The sequence below is a fragment of the Mustela lutreola genome, chromosome 6, assembly GCF_030435805.1.
Source record: "Mustela lutreola isolate mMusLut2 chromosome 6, mMusLut2.pri, whole genome shotgun sequence".
Taxonomy (NCBI): domain Eukaryota; kingdom Metazoa; phylum Chordata; class Mammalia; order Carnivora; family Mustelidae; genus Mustela; species Mustela lutreola.
The window spans coordinates 89112898-89127359 of record NC_081295.1 but is presented as its reverse complement, the minus strand read 5'-3'; the positions used below and the strand labels follow the sequence as shown (position 1 = coordinate 89127359).

Here is a 14462-nt window from a genome sequence, read left to right as displayed (position 1 = left end):
TCAGCATGTTTTTTTTTTTCGAGGGCCGATGTGGCCTGTAAGGCAGCTCCTGGTCACAGGAATGGGAGGGAAGACGGAGTCAGGGGAAGATGTGCTTCTGCTGGACCTGTTCTCTCTCAGGGGCTAAGAGGTTTGTGGGGGTGGGGAGGGGTGTCACTGAGGTTCTAAGAGAGATAGGGCATAAGGCAGGGCTTGGGGAGGGGCCCTGGGCCCCTCAGAGCTTGGGGTCTCTCCACATTGAGGCAGGCATTCCTTTGTGACGCGCCAAGGGGCCCTATTACCACAACCCAAAATGCTCTGCTGACCTAATGGACCAAAGGACCGGCAGAACCACCCCAGACAAGCCCACTAGCACTGTGATGAGGGCTCCCATCCTCCCACTACCCAGGCCTTCTTCTCCTCACCTGTGATCAAGCTTGTACTGGGAGCTTCTGAGAAATGCTAGATGCCCATGTACACGTGTGACAGTCATGGCTACTTCTGGAAGGGGGGTGATGCTCCCAGAACCTATTTCCAGAAGGACTTCAAAAGGTCTGGGCTGAGTGAAACTGATCACATTTTCACCTAGAATCTTCTGCGGGGGGCAGGGTGGGGGGAAGCTAGGACTGATGAAGCTTGAGGAGGGGTATTACTGGAAAACCATAATAGGAGGGTTGTAGGCTCCTTGTACACATTTCTTTCACCCCATCCTTCACTAGTCTGACCTCAACCTTGCTCCTTATGTTCAGGGTCAGGGGTGAAAGACAAGATCTAAGTCGGGCACTCCATTCCAAAACACGAGGGAAACTGAGGTTTGCCACGTAGTGGTTTCTATAGCAACAGCCCACCATCTGGGACCCTACTACATCTTTCCTAGACTCTAGTAAAGACAGCATGCTGCACACCTCTCCTTGGGGTCAGAGAAACCACGGGGTGTATCATAGTGAGCTGTAGTTCGTGACATCTCTGAGTAAGAAGAAAAAAAAAAAACTTGCAGAAGAGGCAGAAATGAAGTGGAACTTAAGTTCCAAGTCAAAAAGCCATGGCCACGTACACAAGCCAGGGCTCACAGAGTGGGACTACAAACCCCGGCGTTCCTGGCGGAGCCGACGGGAGGGACTACATTTCCCCGCGGGCGCCGCGGTAGGCCCGCGAGGGGCGGGGCGGGGCGGGGCGGACCGCGGGGGCGTGTGCTGCCCTCTGCCGGGCGCGGCGGGAAGTGGGTGCGGATTGACAGGGGGAGCCCCGGCGCCGGGCGCGGGGCTCGGTGACAGCAGAGGCGGCGGACGCGGGCTGGACCTAGGGAGCGGCGGCGGCGGCGCCGACGGCAGCTGGAAGGGCGGACGGGGCGGGCCTCCCTGGTGGCGCGGAGCCGGAGGAGTCCGGGAGGGGGCGGCAGGCGCAGCTCGCGGGCCGGACACCTGAACTTGGGACAAGTTGCCAGAGCCGCGGGGCACAGGCGGCGGACGGATTGACCTTCAGAGCTAGGTGAGCGGGACCGGGGGGCAAGGGGTGCACGGAGGGCCCGGAACCTCGGACCCAGGCTCCCCCGCCCCCATTGTGGGTGCGGGAGACAGGTGGGTGGATGGGGGTGCCGGCTGAAGAGGGGACAGAGAGTGTGTGTGCCGCGCCAACACCAGCTCTGCGGTCCGTCTAGTCCGGGACTCTCCGCACATGGCCGGAGCGGAGCTGCTTGCGGAGCCCGGGAGCCCCTCCGGCCCCTCACTGCAGGCCGGGGCCGGGGGCGGCTTCTCCGCGACCTTATGTAACCAGGCGGGAGGGGCCGGGGCGGGCATGGGCCTTCCCGACTCGGGAGCTGGGAGTCGAAGGGGCGGGAGGCGTGGGAGTGAACTTGCAACAAGTTTGAGGGACGTGTGGGCCTTGCGCCTACTCCTTCTCCACCGGAGGCGGCTGGGGCGGGTGGTACGGGGGAGGGCGCCGGAGGCCCGGGAGGCGTGCGGGGGCCGAGTTCGTCCCGGCCAGGCCCAACCTGGATGGTCCCGGGGAGTGGGAGGGCCGGGACGGCGCCACGCCCCCGGGGCTGGGCTGCTGGAGCGGGGCGGGTGGAAGTACCATCCCTCCCTCCCTTCCCGTCTCTTCCTCCCCCTCGGTGTCTGAAGAAGCGGCGCGTCCCCTGGTATCCTAAGCTCTTCTCCCCTTTGCATTAACTCCGCGACCTCTGAGAACCCCAACCCCAGAGCTCACACTTCGCGCGTCCCTCTTTCTGCTCCCCGGAGCTCCCAGCCATCTGCCGGCCCCTAAGTACCCCCACCTTCTTGGTCCAGAATCCCGGAAAACACGCCCCCTTCCCCCTTATTCCAGGAGTTCGTACCGCCCAACCCCTTGACGTCCCGCCTCGAAATCCACGCGGGGTCTCCTCCCCACCTCCCCAAACCCTGGTCGGCCACAGGGGCATAGCGCGTGCACTTCCCTCCTCGAAGAGAGAGGGTTGTTGCCAGCTTTGTCCCCGCCCCTCGGCCCCTTCCCGGCCCCGGGTTCTGGCTTCACGCACCGCTGCCCGGAGCTGCTCCGGTTTGCGCGAGCAGGTTCGCGCCGCAGCAGCCTGGCGCGCCCCAGCCCCGCGCCCGCGGGGAAGGAGGGAGGGCTCCCGGGGCGGGGCTCCTCTGCACGCGCGCCCTTAGTGTCCCCAGCTCCCCCTCCCCGTTCCCTGGTGGCCGCTCGCTGCGGAGTCCTTTCCACCCCATTCCACTCCAGCCGGGATTCTCTCGCCTCTCTGTTCCGGGGACGGTTCGGCTCTGTTTCTGGTCTGGATTTGAGCACAGTGCCTCCTTTGGCATTACGCCCCCAGGCAGTGTCCGTGAATTACCGCACAGCCCCCACCCTGAGTGAGGGAGTCTTAGTCCAGCTGAGAAAGGGCAAGGCCCGTGCAGGCCCTTAGTGATACTTCTCAGATGTGGGCTCAGACCCCTGCACCCGCCCAGTCTAAGATTCCACTGGCCCAGGACCTGGCAATTGGTGGGGGAGGAAGGTGGCTCTGGTTTCCTCTTGGGCGGCCAGAAGGGGTTGGCTCAGATCGGAAGGTAGTTCCCGGATCTTTAGCCTGTTTGCTCGGAGGCCCTCTGTGTGCCCAGCCTGGTGGAGAGCCTCCAGGCCCTGTCCTCAGGCGGATAACAGTCTAGGGGAGAGATGCCAGCAATAAAGGCTGGTCTTAGACGCGGCCGAAGGGGAGAGCCCTGCATGGTAGTTTGCTGGTATGCTAGTACCATGCCTCAGTTTCCCCAACTATAGGAAAATGAGCAACTCACTTGGCCCTCTTCTTTCTGCCTGTCCCCCACACCCCGACGCTAGTTCACTAGAAAGCATAAATGAGAGGCTGTTTGTGTGACTCTGTGCTCTGTCTGCTTCTCTGGAAGGGAGCTAATACTGCTTACAACTCAGCTCTAGTAGGTGCGGACGAATGGGAATCCTGTTCCGGTCCGGTGGAGGTGGTGCAGGGCATGGGGCAGGGGACCCCTCCCCCCCTCGAGTGAGCACCAAATCCATGGAGAACCAGCTGGGCTGCTGAGGGCTGAGAGTTGGGTGACTCACAGTCAGAGGTGGGCAGGGGGTGGGCCAGGGCCTGGGATGATGGGCCTACCTACGGCCCACCCCCATGGCCAGTCAGCCCCCTTTGAGCCTCAAGGCTTGAAAGTAGGTAGGAGGGGCCTCCCACCCTTCAGAGCTGGCTGTCCTTTGGGGGTCTGGCTTCTGGCCTTCATTCCTCTTGGGGCTTTGTTTATGGCTGTAATTGTATCATTAGCTGGGGTTTTATAGAGTAACTTAGCACCTGCCCCCACAGGGAGTGGCCCAACCACCCCCTGGCTTCTGTCTCTTCCTTTTCAAAGTCAACTTGGTTTCTGCCCATAGCAGGGGTTTCCCCAACCGCAGCTGGCATGAGAGCCAGGTTGGGCCTTTGTCCTAGGGATGGAGGGCTGTCAGCACTTGGGGCCCAGCTTGGGGCTGCCCTGGAGATGACTGTGGAAATTGGGCAGACCTCCTCTGATGCTGAGGGAGGGAGGTCAGGATTTCCAGAACTGCCAGAAGTGTCGACCCCCCACGATGCTGCAAGTGGATAAGTAGGTAAGGTGTCTATTGTCCTCTGAAAAAAGAGGGAGGAAAAGGTACCCTCCTTCCAGGCTATTGTGAAGGTTCAGGGTAGACCAGTGTCTGGTACTGGTGAGTCTGTAATGTTGCTCCATATTTCACTGTGGGGCGTGTGTAATTGAGAGGAGTTTGTGTGTGTGTGTATGGTGATGAGATGATGGGTATCTAGGTACATGTGTACAGATGAATCGTCCGTGTGTGTGTGTGGGAGTATAACCACACGATATGTTGATGGAATATTCATCTAGTTTCTTTATGCTATAATAGAACAACATTCTAAGAAAATTTAGCTATAAATAATAGTTGCATTTATTATGTCTTTACTTTTTTTTTTCCTTAAAGATTTTATTTACGGGGCGCCTGGGTGGCTCAGTGGGTTAAGCCGCTGCCTTCGGCTCAGGTCGTGATCTCAGAGTCCTGGGATCGAGTCCCGCATTGGGCTCTCTGCTCAGCAGAGAGCCTGCTTCCCTCTCTCTCTCTGCCTGCCTCTCCATCTACTTGTGATTTCTCTCTGTCAAATAAATAAATAAAATCTTTAAAAAAAAAAAAAGATTTTATTTACTTATTTGTCAGAGAGAGAGAGAGAGAGCGAGCACCTGCACGCACAAGCAGGGGGAACAGCAGGCTCCCTGCCAAACAAGGAGCCCAATGTGGGACTTGATCCCAGGACCTTGGGATCATGACCTGAGCCAAAGGCAGATGCCCAACCAACTGAACCACCCAGGTGTCCTGTGTATTTACTCTTTAGAGTGAGGTAGGAATGATTATTTTCATTATCCAGATTCAGAGAAGTTAAGCAAGTTGCCTGAAGTCACACAGCATGGAAGAGGTAGGGACTCTAACTGAGGTCCAGCTTCCTCCAGAATCCATGTTCTCAGTGTCTCAAGCAGACCACTTTGGGTTTCTCAGGAGTTCTCTCTTAAAAGGTGGGCAGGTGTGGGTCTGGGAACCTTCTTTGCCCCAGGCAGGGTCTCCTGCTCTGAGCAGGGTGTAAACTGGCTGAGGCCTCTGCCCCAGGGCCACACCTGTCTCCTGGCTGTTCCTCTGAACTCTGCTGACACAGGTGATCAAAGGACCTCTGGTGAGGACTCTCCTGACTGGCCCTGGGGAGGAGAGGAGTTCAGACAAGGCTTCCTGGGTCTCCTTGGAAACCTCACACATTAACTTGCGTGCAGCCCTCGCTAGGCACTTGTTTACTAGATGTGGAGAAAGGCTGTGGCAGCTATTGAGTGAGAATGAACAGCCACCAGTCACGAGAACACAGGAGTCCCCTCCCGGCCAGCCGGTATGGGCGCGCAGGTCCCACTGCTCTCAGCCTCCGTCTCCATGGCTGGGAACCTATCACCTAGCCTGGGGGGGGTGGTGATGGTGGTGCGGTTTCCCCTCTAATGTGAACCTTCTGTGGCTCTCTGGCAAAGGCAGCCAGACAGGAGAGGCTCCCCAGAGGGAGGCGTGTGTGCTTCCGGGGGAGGGGGACACTGCTGAAGTCCACTCTCTAGAGCATGAGCTTAAGGCTGGCCTGGGTGGTACGACCAGCCAGTTTCTCTTGGGACATCATCAGAGCCAGGGCGAACTGAGCCCTAAGTTAAGTGCCATGTCGCCAGGAGATTGTTGAGAATAGGAGCTCCAGGGCCAGGCTGCTTGGCTTGGAATCCCACCTCTGACATACCCTAGCTGTGTGACCCCTGGGCCAGCTGCTTTACCCCACTGTGCCTCCATTTGCACTGGAAAGCAAGTGTTATGCTAGCACCTGCTTACTAGTGCTGCAGGGAGGGCTGAGTGTTGTTTTTTTAAGATTTTATTCATTTATTTTAGAGAGAAAGAGAGAGAACTCCAGCAGGGGAAGGTGGAGAGGGAGAGGGAGAGAGAGAATTCCAAGCAGACTCGGAGCTGAGCATGGAGCCCAACTCAGGGCTCAATCCTAGGACCAGGAGCCAAAATCAAGAGTCAGATGCTTAACTGACCGAGTACCCCAGGCACCCCATCTGGGCTGAGTATTTTGACACGTGCTGCACCAGTCAAATGAGACCTAGAATAGCTCAAATGAGACCTAGAATGGCATCGTGCTCAAAGATGTTATTAATCGTTAACGGACTCTTACAACTCCTTTATTTTTCTGTTTCTCATTCCCAAGTGAGGAAATAGAGGTACAGAACGCTCTAGTGAAGAGAAAAAGACCTGTAGGTGGACTCCCCTGCACATCTGACACCCTCGAAAGCAATGCCTTACATGGGGCTTTGTAGCTTTGGTGGCCGCAGTCCCCCTTCATTCCCTGGTGACCACACCCAGCCCGGTCTCTACGGTTAACAAAATCGAATGGACTGCAGTGCTTGAGGCAACTCTCCGGCCCCCTGCCCTGCCCTGCCCCACCCCTGGGGATTCCCTGGGTAGCATCTGGCCTAGACACTCACTACCCACTCCTGACCCATGGCTCGCCCCCCAGCAGATGCCTCAGAGGGGCAGGGGCATGAGGCAGAGCCATTGCTGGTTTTCTTTCCTGGCTCCTAGGTGTGGGCATGACGAGGAGGAGAGAGGAGGACTAATATCCCCACCATGTGATGCCGTGGGATTAATCCAAAATTCCAGCAGGTTTTCCAGAAACCCATGGTCCATATTCCTCCTCCCAGTCCCTTGTTCATGCTGGTCCCTTCTCCTGCCCACCCCTCCTGTGCTCTTCCCTCTAACCAAATCCTCTGTCCATCAGGGCACACCTTCCAGGGAGACCAGGAGATGGGTCCATGGGTCCATGACTGTAGCTTTGGTGGATATTATGATCGCCTGGGGAGCTCTTAAAAATAGTGGAACATGCCTAGCTGGTTCACTTGCTAGAGCATACCATGCTTTAATCTCTGGGTCATGAGTTCAAGCCCTACACTGGGTGGAGAGCTTACTTAACCAAAAATAAATAAATAAATAAATAAATAAATAAATAAATAAATAAATAAAAATTAGTAGTACATCTGAATCTTGAAGGAGGAGCCCATGTTAAAAATTCCCCAAATGATTCTGATGCCCCTTTTCCAGGGCAGCGACTCTCAGATTGGAGTGGGTATCAGAATCATCTGGAATAGTTGTTAAAACACAGATTGCTAGGCCTTACCCCCAGGGTTCCTGACTGAGTAGGTCCAGAATCAGTAGGCCTAGAAATTCCAGTAGGTCCTGGAATTTGTATTTTGGGTGAATTCTCAGGTGATGCAAATGCCGCTGGTCCCCAGACCATGGTTTGAGAACTCACTGCTTTGCAGTTTCCCAGGCAAGACCTTTCTGTCTCCTGGGTCTCTGGTTGCTTTGGGCCTCTGAGGCCTGTCTTCTTTCTGAAGCCAGGTCCCAAGGGGTGGAGACCACTGTGACACCACTTGGTGACTGCTAATCCCTGGTATAATCATATACTCAGCTGCCTTCCCCACCTTGGCTCTCTGCCCGCACCTCCCGTTAAACTGACCAGCCTTGTGGTCTCAGCACCACCCTCCGGGACAGGTGCTCAGGAAATACTTGTTGCTTGATCAAGGTGAGATGAGGTAGACACCAAAGGATCGCACTGTCCCCAGGAGGCATCAGAACACGGAGTGGGGTCTAAAGCTCCTGTGAAAGTACTTGGGGACAGAGTGCCTTTGCTGGGTTAGTGGGGAGCTGTCCAAAGTGGTCCTTGGCTCTGCTAAAGTGAGGCCAGAGAAAGACCCACCATGTGACTTGACTTTCCTACCCCATGGTGGGCAAGTATGGCATCACTGTTGAATTGTGTTTCTTAACTACTAATAGAAATGATTAAACACACACAGAAGGCAGCTGAGACCTTCTCCTTCCTGACCCAGACTGGAGATGTTGGCCGGGGTGGGGGGCTTGTCACTGATAGATGGAGGAGTGTCTCTATCATCTTCTAGGAGGTCCTGGGCCTTGAGGGCAGCAGATAGTGGGCCACCTTGGGGGCTCACCCCTGAGCTCTTGGGGTGGATCCTTCCTTGGAAGCTGGAGAAGTCATGATGGGAGGTGAGAAGAGGCTGTGACAGGGTCTTGGGCCCTGCAGGGAGGTGGCAAGGTGGGCTTGGCCACTGAGCACGTCAGGCAACAGATGAATGGAACCCGGCAGTGCCAGCACCCTGAGCCCAGAGGCTGGATCTGTTTTGTGTGATGCTGTATCCCCAGGGTCCAGAAGAGAGTCTGGGATCCAGCAGGAGCTCAGTCAGTTTTTATGGAGTGAGGGCCTGAATGTGAATTGAGCCCCTGTCAAGTGCCCAGAAATGAGGACACAACAGGTCTCTGCCCTGTGGGCAGGGTATTGGCTTCACCATCTAATACTCAGGGATGCGCACACGGCTAGACAAGGAGGAGCTCCCTGCCTCTCCCCACACTCTCCCCACCCCCACCTGGCCACCTGCTCTCCCCGGGATCCAGGTCCAGCTTCACTCTGGTTTAGGGCTGACAGTCTGTCCCTTCCTGTGGTGAGTTTGCCAGCATTCCCCCCCCCCGCCCCCCCAGTGCTACCCGTGGGTCTCTGGGGTGGGGCTCCGGTTTATTTTCTCCTGTTTGCCAAGGGAAGTCACAGCCTGTCCTCTGCCTTGTTTATAATTGGTTTGGGGACAGCACCTGCCTCAGCTCCCCGCTGCAGTCCTTGAGAGGTACAGAGTGGCTGGGAGGTGACACACTATCCTGTCCAGCCCCTGTCGCCTCTTGTCCCCCGCCAGCTCTGGGCAGGTGTGCTCTCAGTGGCCCGTGCAGCAGGGTGTGGCTGGCTTTGCTGGGGGCTGACTGGGGCTGTGGTGCTGGGGGCCTTAGAAGCTAGCTGGTGCCTCCTCCATATTTTGGAGAGCAGAGGACTGAGGCCTGGGAGCCTGAGGGAGCCTTGCCAGCACCCCATGGCTTGGGGCACGCTTAGGGTCAGCAGGCATGCACTGAGCACCTTCTGTGTGCCTAGCGCTGTGCGGGAGAGCAGGATGGGTGGGAATGAGAACACAGCTCCTCCCTCTGGGCTGACAGCCCGGCGGGGAACTGTGGGAAACACAGAGGACAGAGAAGGGGGACCGGTGGAAGATAGTACAGAGTTACATATAAATGAATGGACATGTGCCCAAGCCTGGCCCTTCACTCTGAAAAGCGTTCTTCCTCGGTCCAGAGAGTTTTTATGAAAGAGTTGTGCCAATTTGGTGATCTTGACTCAGCCCTGCCCACCTGGGCCCCCAGCAAGGCAGCTCTATTGCTTCCCGGATCCTCTTACCTGCGGGTCATCTCCACAGACCCAGAAGCTTCCCTCCTGGACAGAGTCCTTCCTTCCAGGAAGACCAGAGGCTGCTGAGTGCAAGGGGAGGCCACGGGAAGGCGCTGGCCGCCCATCTGCCGTTCGGAAGCCCCCGGCAGTGGGCAAGGGGGGAGGTACTAACTCGGGCCCAACAACTCAGACCTCTTTGGGCCTGCCTGTTGCTGCGCCCCCAACACTTGACCTGGGATTTGGGGCCATGATTTTGCACCTCCCCTCCACGTCCTGCACCTTCTGTCTTCCCCTCTCTCCTTTGCCCCCCATGCTCTCATCCCTCTTGAACCTTCATCGACTTCCACTGTGTCTGGAACACGGGCCCTCAAAGTGTGTGTGTGGCTCTCTCTCCTGCTCTCTCTCCCACTTCTCGCCCTCCTCTTTATTTCTTTTTCTGTCTCCCCTCTTTTGGTGTTCAGGGGGTCCCTTCGGTGCCTCCCCGGTATCAGCCTACCAGCTCTGGGGTGTTGGGGGCCCAGAAGAATGGCCCGGGGCAGGGTGAGACGGGTGTGAAGGTGCCCGGCGCTACGCAGGCTGGAGGTGGCGGGGAGATGGACTGAGGGGCAGCTGGCCAGCTGGGGGAGCCCCTCCACAGACAACCCTGGGCATCACCTGGGCATCACAGATCCAGACCTGTGGTGAACTATAGATTCCTCTCTGGTTTGCTGGGCCTAATTATAGTGGTTTTCAAAGCCAGGAGTGAGGAGATAATATTAGAACTTCTGTTTCTATTTATTTATATCCCATCCTTTTCCTCCCCTTTTAATAGTGAAATACGCCATCCCTGCTGATAAGAGCACAAACATGTATGTATGCTGTAATAACTAACTGTAATCACCCAGGTAACCACCGCCTGGGTGAAGAAACAGATGCAGGCTTCTGCACCCCACCTCTGTCCCGACTCCCCTCCCCTCAGAGGTAACCACGATCCTGACCTTTCCGATCATTAGTTTTTTCTTTTTCTTATCGCGGAACCACTGATGTCTGCAGTCTCTATCAGAAGAGTTCAGTTTGGCCTGATTTTGAATTTGATACAGCTAGGATGACACTGAACGCGTTCTTATGTCAAGGTTATTTCCGCTCCACATTTTGTTTGTGAGATCTGTCCAGGTTATGACGTGTAGCTCTCGTGTGTTCATTTTCACTGCTGTGCCGCCTTTCCCTCTATGAACTTGCTACCATGGGGCTGTACCCAGCCTGCTACTCGTGGCCGTGGGGGTTGCTCTCCTTTTTCGGCTACTGTAAACAGTCCTGTAAGAATGTCCTCGTGTGTGTTTCCTGGTGCACTGGTGCATGTATTTCCCCAGAGTGCCTATAAGCCTGAATGGAATTGCTAGAGCCCACAGTGTAAGAGGGAGAGGCCTAAACAGACTCCACGCCGAGCGCGGAGCCTGATCTGGGGCTTGATCCCATGACCCTGAGATCACGACTTGAGCCAAAATCAAGAGTCAGATGCTCAACTGACTGAGCCACCCGGGAGTCTTATCTTCAGTAAATATCTTGTTAAGTGGTTGTGCCAATTTATTCCTCACCAGGGGCACCTGAGAGTTTCTGTTGCTCGGGATTCTAGCCAACACTTTGTATTGCTAAAAACTGTTAACTTCTTCCATGCTGGTGCATGTTGCTGTCTCTCTCCTTGGGTATAATTTGCATTCCCCTTTTCATCCTTTTTTTATTGATCTGTTTTTGTGGGGGTTTGCTGACCTGCATGATCTATTCATACATTGTTATTTATTAGCAATTTATGAGAAAAGAAGCATGTACTGGGGATGCTCGAAATTTTGTACTCGTAGCTGTGTACTTTCAGCCGTGGCTAAAAGACTGTGATAATAGTGAATGCCAGGGAGGGCTCCAAGTTGGGAGATAGGAAGACGGTCTTCAGAGGGGACCCCCAACGGGGCGGCCTCTGCAAGGGCCTCTTGCCCAGCACATCTGGCAGCGGAGGCGGAAGGCTCGAGGACTGGAGCCCTCAGTAGATACCGTGCACCTTAGAATCGGCAGGTGTCTGTCTTTCAAGGTCTCCTTGGGTGGTTGTTCTCAACTGGTGGTCATTTTGCCTCCCCGGGGACATTTGGCAATGTCTGATGACATTTTTGGTTGTCACAACTCGGGAAATGCTACTGGCATTTAGTGGGTAGAAGCCCGGGATGTGGCTGAACATCTTGAAATGCTCAGGACAGCCCCCCAGCAAGGAATCCTCTGGCTGCGAGCATCTGTGTTGAGGTTGAGAAACTCCGACCTGGGAACAGAGCCAGGAAACTGAGATTTGCCATGAACTTGCTGCATAGCCTTGGGGAAGTCACTTCAGTGCTTGAAGCCTTGGTCTCCAGCTAGGGACAGTGAGGGTGGTGAGGGGGCTGCCCTTCCCCCTCCCTGAGGCTGCTGTCAGAACTGGGGAGAGGGGCACTTTGGGAGGCATCCCTGCCAAGGGGCATCTGCTCCTTGTTTCCTTTGTGATACCAGCCCCTCCCCCTTGACTGTGCTCCCTGTCCACTGAACTGGAGGTGTCAGGTGACCAGCTGTGAGCTCGGCCCTGCTTCCTGCTATTCTAGGCCTTGGGACTGTGGGGGAACTGCCCGGAGGGCCCCAGCCTTTTGATGAGGGCAGCAGAAATGAGGGGCTCTCTGGGGAGCTCCGGGGCCCAGGTAAAACCATTTCTGACTTTGTCCTCAGCTGGGTGGGAGTCCAAGGTTGTGTGGGGTGATAAGAGGTACCTGTCATACTCTTTATCTGAGGCCCCGTTTCGAGTCCAGGCCGTGAGGGGTGGAAGCCAGAGGTCATTCTTGGGGGCTCTGTACACCCAGGCCAGCCTCCTACTCATCCTCTGTGTTCTTCCAGAGTTGCTAACCCAGGGAGGGCCCAGGCTTGGGTCAGAGTCTAGGTCAGAGCCCCCTGGGCCTCTCTGACCTCCTTGTTCTAGGGCGCACTTTGCCTCAGTGGCATCTCCGGCCTTCGCCATGAACCACGGCCTGCCTGATCTTCTTTCTACTACCCTGTACCTTCCTGAGCCATACTCTCATGGAAGGGCCCAGGAAACTCACCCACCTTGAGGGACAGGTGACAGACAGTGGCTTCATCATTGCCTGCCTTTCTTGACAAGGAATTTTCCCTGTTAAAGGCAGGAATCCCTTAAGCACCAGAGAGAAACGCTGGTGAAATGAATGTTTGTTTGACAGGCTGTTAGAGAAGTACTTTGGGGGCTGGGGAACCTCTGAAATCACATGTAGCAAGAGTGTGTTGTCACAAGTGAATTATTGTGTGGTTGCTCTTATCTCAGTCTCGGGGTCCCTTCCCAGGTGGGCCTATATCATAAGACTGTGAACCGGGTGTCTGGAGGCCCTGGCAAGGCCCAAGGGCAAGGTGGCAGATAACATGGTCAGTCAGGGATGTGGGGGACTGTGGGGCTTCAGGCTAAGGATCTGTGCCTCCAGGAGGGGCTGGGAGGGTATGCAGGTTAGGGCTAGGCCTGTACTAGACCTGGTAAGATTTCTGAAAATTCTTGCCCCTCTCGATCTTGGGGTGGGGGGGCTTGGTCTGTGCCCTGTGGGGCTTGGCTCTGTGGCTCATGGGGTCTGAAAGAGGCTCAGGCCGGGAGGACGGAGGACATTGTAGGGGTCCTGGGCCCCAGGGTGTGTGAGTGAGATGGGGTGAGTCGGGTTGGGAGCCTGCCTGCACTGGGTAGTCTTGTGGGTGAGCAAAGCCTTCCGGATGGGTGTGCGGTTCCCTCTGCACTGTGAGTAATCCTCGGCCACACTTGCAGCTCCCAGGGGATTGTGCAACTTCCTCTCAGACTGAGGTGCAGGGGGCTGGGTGAGAAGCAGTGCTGGGGAGAATGAGGAAACTGGGTCTGGCACCCGGGGCAGGGGCCTGGCCCTGGGCTCTGGCCCCCCAAGGAGCTGAGCTTTCTCGGGGGCTCCTTCCAGGGGACTCGCCTCTCCCAGGTATGAGGGAGTGTGTGCACACGTGTGTGTATGTGTGTGTGTGTGTGTGTCCTGTCTTCGGGGAGGCAGGTGAGTGGGGATGAGGCCCTAAGGCCTGCATTGGCATCAGGGTGTCTTCTGAAGGGGATGGGGAGATACCTTGCAGGGTCTGGGTTGGGGAAGCAGGTGGCACAAAGGAGGGGCCTCTGGCCAGCTTCCGGGTGGGGACTGGGGATGGTGGAAAGCGAGGTTGGGGGGTCAGGAGTCCCAGGAGCTGGCTCCTGCCCCACTTCTTTTTATTTTTTTTATTTTTTATTTTTTATTTATTTATTATTTTTTTAAAAGATTTTATTTATTTATTTGTCAGAGAGAGAGCGAGCACAGGCAGACAGAGTGGAAGGCAGAGTCAGAGGGAGAAGCAGGCTCCCTGCAGAGCAAGGAGCCCGATGTGGGACTCGATCCCAGGACGCTGGGATCATGACCTAAGCCGAAGGCAGCTGCTTAACCAACTGAGCCACCCAGGCGTCCCTCCTACCCCACTTCTGAAGAGCTCTGCCTCCCTGGGCAGCTGAGCCCAGCCCTGCCTGCCTGGTCTCCACATCTCCAGGCTTGTTTAGAGGCTCTGGTGAGGAGATAATGAGGTGCATAGCCAGGCCACACAGTACATACCTCCTTACCTCAGGGATTGGGAGCAGATACTCTGTTGGTCCCGCTGGGTTCGAATTCTGACCCCGCCACTCTGCAGCTAGGTGATCCTGGGGTAAGTCACTTAGTCCCTTGGTGCCTCAGTGTCCTTGTCTGTAAAATGGAGAGAACAATCATAGTGCCTCCGTGTGGGTTCATTTTGGGAACTAAAAGACTTAATTCACATAGAGTGCTCAGCGCACCGCTTGACAAGCAGTAAGTAGGTGCTCTGCACAGGTGACCCTTCTCCTGGCACAGAAGCATGTTCGGGAACCGCAAAAACCCGCCTGCTGTTCCTGTCATTATTTTTGATGGCAGGGCTTTGCGTTGGCCCTGGGGGCGATAATACTAAGTGCCCACCTTTCCCAGGCATTTACTGCATTTCGGGTGCTGTGCCAAGTGCTTGCCCCGCAGTAGCCCCTCAGCCCTCAGAGTCTCCCTTTGTGGGTGGGTGCCATGTCATCACCCCATTTCATAACCGGGGACATGGAGGCACAGAGAGGGTGAGGCCTTTGCTGCAGGGCAGTGAT

The 14462-nt window shown here is 56.0% G+C and overlaps 1 protein-coding gene across 2 annotated transcripts in view; it reads left to right on the top strand.

The window, feature by feature from the left end:
• The first annotated feature begins 1216 nt into the window (after positions 1 to 1216).
• The window catches only part of TFEB (transcription factor EB), a 54728-nt gene continuing 41482 nt past the window's right edge, over positions 1217 to 14462 (top strand). The window contains exon 1 of one of the 2 annotated variants that reach the window (XM_059177918.1): positions 1217 to 1467. The gene's annotated coding sequence lies outside the window, so the exon portion shown is untranslated. Of the gene's footprint in view, positions 1468 to 13123; positions 13270 to 14462 lie in introns of those variants that run through there. The other variant, XM_059177919.1, reaches the window with a different exon arrangement.